Raw genomic sequence first — 9,780 nt, forward strand, 5'->3', positions numbered from 1 at the left:
TAATTTGCAATCAAAATGGATCAGATATCTAAATAAAGTCATATTTCATGAATTTAATTCATTCCATGACTCTGGGGTAGATGATCACATCCTATGCAGAATTCATGAATGGAAGGAAAATTGTGCCAAACACTCCTGTTTGTGAACCAAATTCTTCACAAATAGAAGCATTTGTTCACCAAGGTATTAGTGCATTAAAATCAAAACAGTTAATTTGCTAAAAGATAGATTAGGTAACATTCTTAAAGACATAGTATAGGCAAAAGCATCATGAACAAAATCACAATGTCACAGGAAATATTACAAAGAATCAAGAACTGGCCCACAGAACCAGAGTCTACATTTTAACAAGATCCCCAGGAGATTCACATGTAAGTAAAAGTCTGAGAAACACTGTCATAGACCATGGAAAATAGTGATGATGAACAGTAATAATAGTAACTATGCCTTGTATTTGTGCATTAGTGGCAATTTCAAGGCTCCTCTGTGTACATATCACTAAATAATTCGGGAAAAGAATACCAGCCTCATTTTGATAATTAGAAAGTTGAGAAGAGATATAGAGGGCTGAAGCAGCTAAGCCACCAGGTGAGAGGGTAAGATGAAGGTGCCAACAATTAATGACACAATATCAGGGCAAAGACAGCATAGGGCTTTCAGGAAACTGGATGCTCCTTGGAGCTCTTCTAGGCTAGTATGCTGCACAACCTTGGCCAAGGTGAAGGTGCAGTGCCCAAATAACAGGCTTTGTAAGTTCTTCTCCCCCATAGTACTCAGAGTATCCCACTACTGGATACTGCTCGATTTTTAAGAGGCTTGGGAAAGCCCATATAAATGCCTAGGCATAGGCTATCTCTGGCTCCAAGACCCACCTCAGGAACAGGAAGTGCTTCTCACAGGGGACACTGGCAACACAGGCCAGCTCAGCCACCTCCCACACCCGCATACCTAATCCCAAGGCTGCACAAACAAAGTGACGCCCTTACACTTGGCTTCCTGAGATAGAGTCCTTAGCTTCTCCCTGTCCCAGCTGCTTGTCTCACTGGCCATAATGGAGAAGAGGATCCACACTTTCCTTGGTAATGGAGCTGCCAGGAGAGTCTTCTCTAGTGTCCATTCTAGGGTGCAGTCCAGGGCAGGAGCTCCCCACAGCAGCTGGCCTGCAGCCTCAAGGACTTGCTTCCGAATCTCTCTGGAGACCATAGGAAGTCATATGGAAGCTCTCAAGTACAGGGAATTGTCCAAAGCCACACCAGAAGCCCAGAGTCATACGTGTTACCAGCACCACATGTGTTCTGTAGTAGGACATGTTTGGCTGTGAAGTCATCTCCAGAGCATCAAGTGTAGCATTCACCAGACCCAAAGCCCCAAGGTATAATTCAGTGCTGACACCACTGGAACTGTCCACCATGAACACCAAGTCAACATCCACCTTCTGGGGCCCAGACACAACTGCCTCATATTCCAGGACTAGACAACACTTGCCTAGGAAGGAGGTACAAAGAGAGGACAGCACATATTCCTTTCTTTTCCATGCAAAGTGCAGTTCCAGGCTCTCAGCAAGGAAGTGGCCGTTCTTTCAGGCCCTGCATTGACTTGTCAAAGTGATAAGCACTATAAGCAAACAGGCCCACTTTTCAGAAGAAAGAATGAAAACTAACTGCACATTGTTTTGCTGCTGTGCCACAGGGCTTTCTAATCTCTGGTGCACAGATGTCATCTGTCTTTTTCTTCTCCAAAAAAGAATTGGAGATTTTTTTTATGAAATAAATAAATCAACAGTAATGATGGTGTTTAGGAAAGCACACAAAATACTGATGGCTAGAGCAGGGAATAAATTTAACAGCCACGTTAGATTGCCATGGGAAAAAAAAGGAGAACGTCCACCAGTTCTAAGCAGAAATGCTTGTCCCCTCTGTGTGTCCTGGATGCCTAGAGTACAATTCACCTATGGACTGTGAGCTCCATCCCAGCCTTACCAAACTGGAATTTTGGTGTGGCAGAGCCTGAGAATCTACATTAAAAAAGAAAAGTCCTATATGCCACTATGAAGCTGAACTGCCTGAGGTGGTTCTGATCACATTAATAGTTGGTCATTTATAACTGCCAATATCAGATTTTAAAAATCCATATAAATTCTTAACTTGAGGGTCCTTAGTCCTCCAAGGGGTCTGTAAACCTGGAAAAAGAAAAATCATGTGGTTATTTTCACTACCTCTATTAAAATAAAAATTAGCATTTCTTTCATTATGTACAAAGGCAACAAACTACCACGACACTAGTGACCCAGACACCAGTGGAAATCACTCATCTTCCCACATCATATGGCAAACACTCAATATTATTTCTACTCATCATCTTCTGCTAGATCTTGTCCCTTAATATGCTATTAAAGAAGCATGTGATGAGTTGGGAAATGTCGCACACATATAATGGAATACGATTAGGCCATAAAAATGTAGATAACTCAGACAACACAGATAACCTCAAGGACGTGATGTTAAGTGGAATGAAAGACAGGCACAGAAAGACAAACGCCATGTAATCTTTCCATGCGGAATCTAGAATTGACCCTGCCTGCCTAGATGAGCCTCAGTCTATCCCTCATTGAACATGTGCCCCTGGACAAACGACAGCTCCAACGGGCTGACTTTTCTCATCTGTCAAATGAAGCTAATGATGACAGTAATAGCCCTACATTATGAGGTCCTTGGTGATATTTCAGTGGCAAGTGAATTAATGTGTAGGAAGAGGGATGCATACATAGTAAGTGCTCAACAAACACCTACGAGGTCTGTGTTTCTACAGGAGAGGAAACTAAGAACAAGTGTCAGATGCAATGTGGGATGTGGAAGTGCTTCACCCACTGTGACACACTCTACAAGTGGCAGTTATGCATTGGCTTTGACGGACTTACCACAGCCAGATTTCTTAAGGCAGTGTCGGTCTTCATGGAGATCAGGCAGGGGGAGCAATGAAAGTTTTCAGTTCTCATATTCTGTCCCCGGGCAAAGCGGGTACAGAAGGGAGTACACACGGGCTTCAGCAGAAAGTCCTCCCTGGGACGTGTGAGCGTGGGAGTGGGAGGCAGTGGTTGGCCGCAACTCAGCCCCACTAGCTGCGGCCGCACAGGAATGCAGTGTTGTGCTTCTCAAGATGATTCTGACTTCCTAGGAAAAACTGTGGATCTGGATGTAGTAAGAACTTCCAAGAGTTTACAACTTTGTACATACCAAGCAAACACACATCTGCAGAGCAGGTCTAGCTTGTGGCCAGCAGCTAATTCACACTCTTCAGAAGCCATCGTCGGCCTGGCCTGAAGTGTTGTCTGGCTTGGCATAGCAGAAAGCACAGCGAGCCATGTGCTCCACGTCCTGCTGGCTCTCAATCTCCCCAGAAACAACTGAAATCTGTTGATTCCATTCACCTAATCCAAACAGAGACTTACGTTTGCTGGATGAAATTTCAGGCCATGTTCATGTTTTCTTCCAATTCAGATAAGACTAGGATGTTCTAAACAATATATCATTATGTGAATATTTATATTCAATAATAATCTGACTCAGAGGGCAGGGAGATAGCTCAGCAGTCTAAACACCTACCTGCCAAGCTCAAGGACCTGGGTTCGAACCCTGGTACTGCATGCTGTGCCGACCCCTTGTGCCAGGCAACCACAGAAACTGGGTATGGTGGTTCCTGCCTGTAATCCCTCTGCTCAGGAGGCTGAGATAGGAGGATCACTATGAGTCTGAGCTACATAGCGAGACCCTGTACCAAATAAATAAATAAATAAATAAATAAATAATCTGACTCAATAGTCTGTTTTAGGAAAACTGGGGGAGGAGATACTTTTCAAAGGAAGGGATGAAGGGGACCTGATAAAGGTAAGGATGTCTGGTACTTTTGAGAGGATGGGTAAGAGACATAACTGACAAAGAAACAGAGAAAACATTCCCATGTGAAGAAACTACATGTACAAAGACCCAGTGATAACTCCAGAATTCTGCTCCACACCCCCGCTCATCACATGTTGGAGAACAGCTACCTCAATGTGCAGCTGCAGAGCACATCTGAAATCTGGAATTCCTGGACAATGGAGGAAGCTGGCACAGAGTGAAGAGTTGCCAGCATTCAAAATCCAGGGCTTTTCCACATGATCATCTGATCTGAGAATTGGTGGACCTAATTACCCCACATGGATCTAATTAATAATCAAGGATCAAATAGTTTATCTTTAACAGTTTATCCAGCTTTACTGAAAATCACAGGAGGCAATGCGGGAGGATTCCAAAATCAGGACCCATGGCAATGCGCCGGAACTGAGGAGGCTGGGATAATCCCAGAACCATCAATTTTATCCAGAGAGTTAAAGAGAAAAGTTAAGTTAGTGTAGATTATTTTAAGATCATAGGAAACACGGGTAGGGTATGTTACATAGTGCAAAATTTGAATGAACTTCTAAAGGAAAATTTTAAACAAATTTTAACAATCCTCCCACATCGCCTGTCTAAATGCACTCTCCTCTCTGTCTTAGAGAAGGTTCGTGGGAAAAGTTTTTGACAACGCAAATGTGTTAGCTGTCAGGAAACTGGGTCCTAATCCTCAGCATGCCATAGTTGATTATGTGACCATGGAGATAATTCTGGCTTCAGTTTCCTCAGTGGCAGTTGTAGGGTAGGGGTCAGTTCCCCTGCATTCTCTCCCTGCCCCTACAACAGCACGGTCTTAGGTTATATCTTTATTTGCCTCTTAGCCAAGTCATTATACAGCTGTTTCTACTGAGTGGCTACAGCCTATCACTCTGCTCTCAGTTGTTCTGCTTGTTGAATCCTACAAAATTCAACTGGATTTTGTTTTTGTTTTTGTTTTTGCTCTTATTGCTTAATTGATTTTAATAACATGACATCAAGCCCCTAAAACTGACATAATCATTATGCAAAATACATAGCTGACTACTGGCTTCCTTGAAAAATATAAAATAAGCAAAGATGTGAAAATAGACAAGTTTCCATTAGATAAATGGAAATTTTAAAAAAAGAAACTTTTCTTCTCCATGTCATTTGAAGGGAAATTATCATTTTAAATAATATTCAAGTTTATTAAACAAATTAAAAAATGAGTTATAAAATGTTTAACATTCATCAGCTTCAAGGCTTATGTTGTTGCCAAATTTTGCATATAAGTGAACTTCCAAATCTGCTAACAGCCGCTGACTCGGTTCTACTCTGGACTCTAAGGCATCAATTTCTTCTTGCAAATTTGTCTTTGCTTCTTCTAGCCTTTCTTGTGCTTCTTCTTGAGGATGGCTAATGAACACGTCGCCAACCTGATACAGCATCATCAAGCAGTTGTCGTCTGAGAGCATGATGTCATCACAGGCATCTTCTACATGCCGGAGCTGCTTTGTTTTTAGCTCTGTTCCTTCCTTTAGCTCTGTGATGCTCCTCATGTTCCGCGCAAATTTGTTTATCTTTTGTTGATCTTCAAAAGTGACATGGGGCTGGGGAGATGGCTCAGTGGAATAAGCGCTTCCCTGGCAAGTGCAAGGGTCTGAGTTCAATCCCCGGTTCCGCAAAAAAAAAAAAAAAAAGTGACACTGATATCTTCCACAGTCACCTGCTTCTTGGAGGCCACCATCTTGGGACTCTCAACTGAATTTTGAAAAGCTATGAAACTTGCATTTTTAAGTTTTTCTAGCAATAGTAATTTTATGACTGTGCTTACCATTGGTACTGATCTTAAAAATAAAATTACTGGAATTTTGTACATGAACATGAAATGGAAGTCCGTGGGGAAGCTGTGATTCAGTATTAATACACTTGTAGCAATTAACAACTGTGACTTTGGATGTGCCAGCACATTTCTTATCCCTGATAAGGTAAACAAAATACTTCCTGAGAAAGCTCAGTCAGAGGAAGTGTGAGTGGGATCCTGGTGTGAGGAGACAGAAATCCCCAAGATAGAGTAGCTTAAACGCAGACCAAGAGACCTGCCAAAGGCCCAAAGCTTTATTATCATTTGAATCAGCACCTTTGGCAACTTCTTCAACCAACTTCCTTCTTAAATGCCTGGACATAGTTTGTTGGGACTATTCGCATACTAAATACAGAAGTAAACAGAATAGAAAAGATGAAGCACAGGGATGTGTGTGGACATCCTGTTTTGTTTAATAAACAGAAAAGACGTTTTTCTTAAAGGATCTGAGCTCGATCCTCAGAGCCCAGCCCCCAATATTAAGGAACTTTCATAAGCTCTGACCTGGAGAGAACTCTAGGGCTTAATTCAATGCTTCAGTTATTTTATTAAGTTGCCAAAGGCCACAGGGCCATGTTCATTTCTGCGACTGAGCTAGAGGAGGCTCTTGGCTTGGAAATATGAGTTTGGAGAGGGAGGGAGATAATGCTGAGATTAAAAATGTATTTTGGACCATGAGAAGACTCACTTGTCCCTAAGGAAGGAGAGTTGCAAACTGTCTGGCATCAAACTAAGGTAAGGACTGGAACACAAAGAGAAAACTGAAAAAAACTAAAGGGAAGAAAAAAGGAGAGAGTAGCTGTATAACTTATGGCTGACCCCAGGAGTCTGATTACATGTTGGCCCTGCCAGTTGGTATGGTGCCACCAAAGACTGCCAGGCGGCAGCCACCCCTTCCTCGGTTCCCCAGGCAAACATGCGGAGCCAGTCCTGGGTTGATAGTATCAGGTGAGAGGGTAAAAGATGGCAACCATCATACCAGAAGGCAAATTCTAACATGTTTAGCTTAGAACACGCTTTTCTCTCTCACTCAACAAATCTGAGAAATGTAGATTATCATTACTAACTTGTAGGCCAACAATGAAAACTAGACCAACATTCCTCAAACCTTAACACTCATGCAAACCATCCAAACATGATGTATAAAGGGGGTTCTGACTGAGCGAGGGTGAGCAAAGCCCGAAATGTAGCCTTTCTCATACCTGGGGAGATGCTGCTACTGCTGCTCCTGGACCACAGTTTGAGTACTGAGGGGTCAAGATTCCAAGCATGGAAAGGAAGCAGTGCGGTAGTTGGAATGCTTCAGTGTTTAGATAGGAAACTGTCTGGGCTGATAAAAAAGTTGTTGGGCAAAGGACATTCTTAAGGACATCAGGATGACTATATGAAGACCTAACTATAAGATATACATACATAAGGTGTCAACAGTCCCTGTAAGCATTATCTCAAAATTCTCACAACACATAGATGAGCTCATCCTCGTTTTAAAAGGGAATAAGTTGAGGCTCCAGGGCCAAATAGCTTACTCAAATTACAAAAGGGACAAAGCCAAGATTCAAAGTCTTATCACCTAATTCCTTCCCTGGGTCTCAGTTCTGGCCTTAGAACATCTGGCCTAGAATCTATTAACAGAGAACATAACAACTAGAGATATCAGTACTAGGTCATCCTTTCTTCAAATCAGAATGTCTTTCTGCAACTTTTCTCAATTCTGAAATTTAGGCAAGGTAAAATAGTATCCCAAAAATTTCTCTGGACTTCTTCACGTTTTCATCTTCAAATGTTTAATTTTTTTCCTCCCATAGTACTAAGCATTCTACTCCTTGTGTTGGTTAAGAGAAATACATAGGTCTAAAAACAGGGCCAGTTCATAAACTTACCTCATAGTGTTAACATGTAGAGACAAGAAGGCATTAAATACAGAGAAAGCACTTAAAACTTCCTAAGTCTCTTCCCTCCCCACCCCTATCTATTTTTCTGTTTTTGACTGGATTCAAACTCTCATTGCTAATGGGAATTACAGACTTTGAGAAATCACTGAATTATGTTTTGTCTCAGTCTCATTGTCTAAAAAATAGACTCAGGATACTACTTTTCTCACCAGGTTGCAGTGAAAAATGAAATGAATCATCAAGAGCTTAGAGCAGTGCCTGGATCAATAAGTGTGAGCATTTACCTAGATATGTTTTCAAGGGAACATATGCTTTTTACTTAAAAAAAAAATGAATCTCATGAAATTTTAAGTTTTGAGACACAACACAATCAGACAGCTCTTAACAATGGGACTAGACCCAGATAGTCCAAAGGCTTGAATGCAGTTATATATAGCACTAAGACAAGTCAATGGATGGATTAGAAAATCTGTTTAAAAGTACCACAGATGCCAGACATGCTTAAGTGGACTAAAAGGTTAGCATTGTTTATACAATTGTTTCAAATCATCTCACATCATTTTTCCAGTGGAAGCATGTGGATGTTGATCCAAAACTTAAAATAACATAGAGGTGAAAAAAAATCTCCACACATAGGCAAAGAGTTCAGAAGAAAAAAGGAAAGATAGTTCCACTCTTAACTAGCTGTTCCTTAACATAAGGCACAATGTAAGGGAAGCCAAGGGCTGTCACCTTGCCAGTGTGAAGAAAAGAGGCTGTGCTGTCTGGCCCTGAGGGTGGGTTGTCCTTTGTATAGTTTTTCTCCTTACTATTGTCACCAGAAATGAGGTCACTCATTACATCTGAGCTGGTAGGTATCATTTAGCAACCTCTCTAGCCTGTCAAAAATTTAAAAAAGGGTTGTCTTCTGGATTCCTGGAGAGAAAAAAAATATATATGTTCAAAAAATGTACAGGAGAGATGACAGGAATTGTAGTATATTCAAGCTGGCCACTTCTCACTCACTGTTGCATCCTTTCACCCAGAACCTAGAGGAACTGGCAGGGACAGACCAGCACAGCGGAGGACTATCCCTACACCTGGCTCTGTCTGCCTGGTGTCTCCTCCAGAGAGAAACACTGACGAACACATGAGGGGCAGTCACTGCGTCACGGGTACTACTTTCCAAATGTTAGGGACAGGGTGTCCTTCAGAAATCAGTGCCTTACCAGTTATACCTGGAAGGGAGCTGAGAGACGACTATCTCTTGCAAACCTATCTCCATTTCTGAGTTGAGCAAAATGAGACACAGACAAGCAAAGAAGAATTCCAAGGTACCTTGTTATTTATGAAAGATCCAAAGGAAAAGCTACATCTCTAGTTTATATTGCTATTTGTTTAGATCCTGCCTTTATTAACCCATTTAAGAAGTGATGGAAAATGTCCCCCTGCCAACCTGCCCCATCCAAAATCCTGCTAGGTGACAGGATGCAACAGTGAACACGGAACTCACTGTGTGCATTTTCACTCAGCTGTAGATTGTCCATTTTCAACAGTGAGAAAGTTGTCTCAAGGTTATCTATTGATTCCTGGAAGTATGATCACAGCTGTGTCAACAAAATCTCTCACCTATCGCTTCTGCTGCACACACTCAATCTTCAGAGAAAATTAAATGGTCTGGCACAGATGAACTCATTAGCTATTAACTTGAACCATGTGACATTTCGATTTCTTTTTCAGATCAAAAGTGATCATATACTAGCAATGTCACAGAGTTCTACATAGCATTCATAAGCACCCTGAAATCTCAAAAGAAAGTCATCCTTTGTTGTGATAAATCATTCCAGATATTCTACAAGAATGGATTGCATGGGTTTCATTTAGAACAGTAAATTTCAACAAATAGATAAATAAAAAAGCTATGGACTAAACACATGCTAAAGTGCTACATAGGAATAGCAAAGAATAAGCTGTCCATACCCACAGTGCGGATGAACAAGGGAAACAGAAACAGTGTTGACAGAAAATGCCACAACACGGAACAGTGCATGCCATAGGATTCAATTTATATGAAGGTCTACAATAAGAAAAAAGGATTTGATTGTGATAGAATTTAGGATCGCAGCTCTCCTGAACTCTATGGTTTGAGAAGGGA

The 9,780-nt window shown here is 41.5% G+C and overlaps 1 pseudogene; it reads right to left on the reverse strand.

Annotated features, from left to right (window-relative positions):
• Window positions 1–5,131: 5,131 nt before the first annotated feature.
• LOC101570723 lies at window positions 5,132–5,637 on the reverse strand (annotated as a pseudogene).
• Between the last annotated feature and the right edge of the window lie 4,143 nt (window positions 5,638–9,780).

Source organism: Octodon degus, unplaced genomic scaffold, assembly GCF_000260255.1.
Source record: "Octodon degus isolate 3935 unplaced genomic scaffold, OctDeg1.0 scaffold00008, whole genome shotgun sequence".
Lineage (NCBI taxonomy): Eukaryota > Metazoa > Chordata > Mammalia > Rodentia > Octodontidae > Octodon > Octodon degus.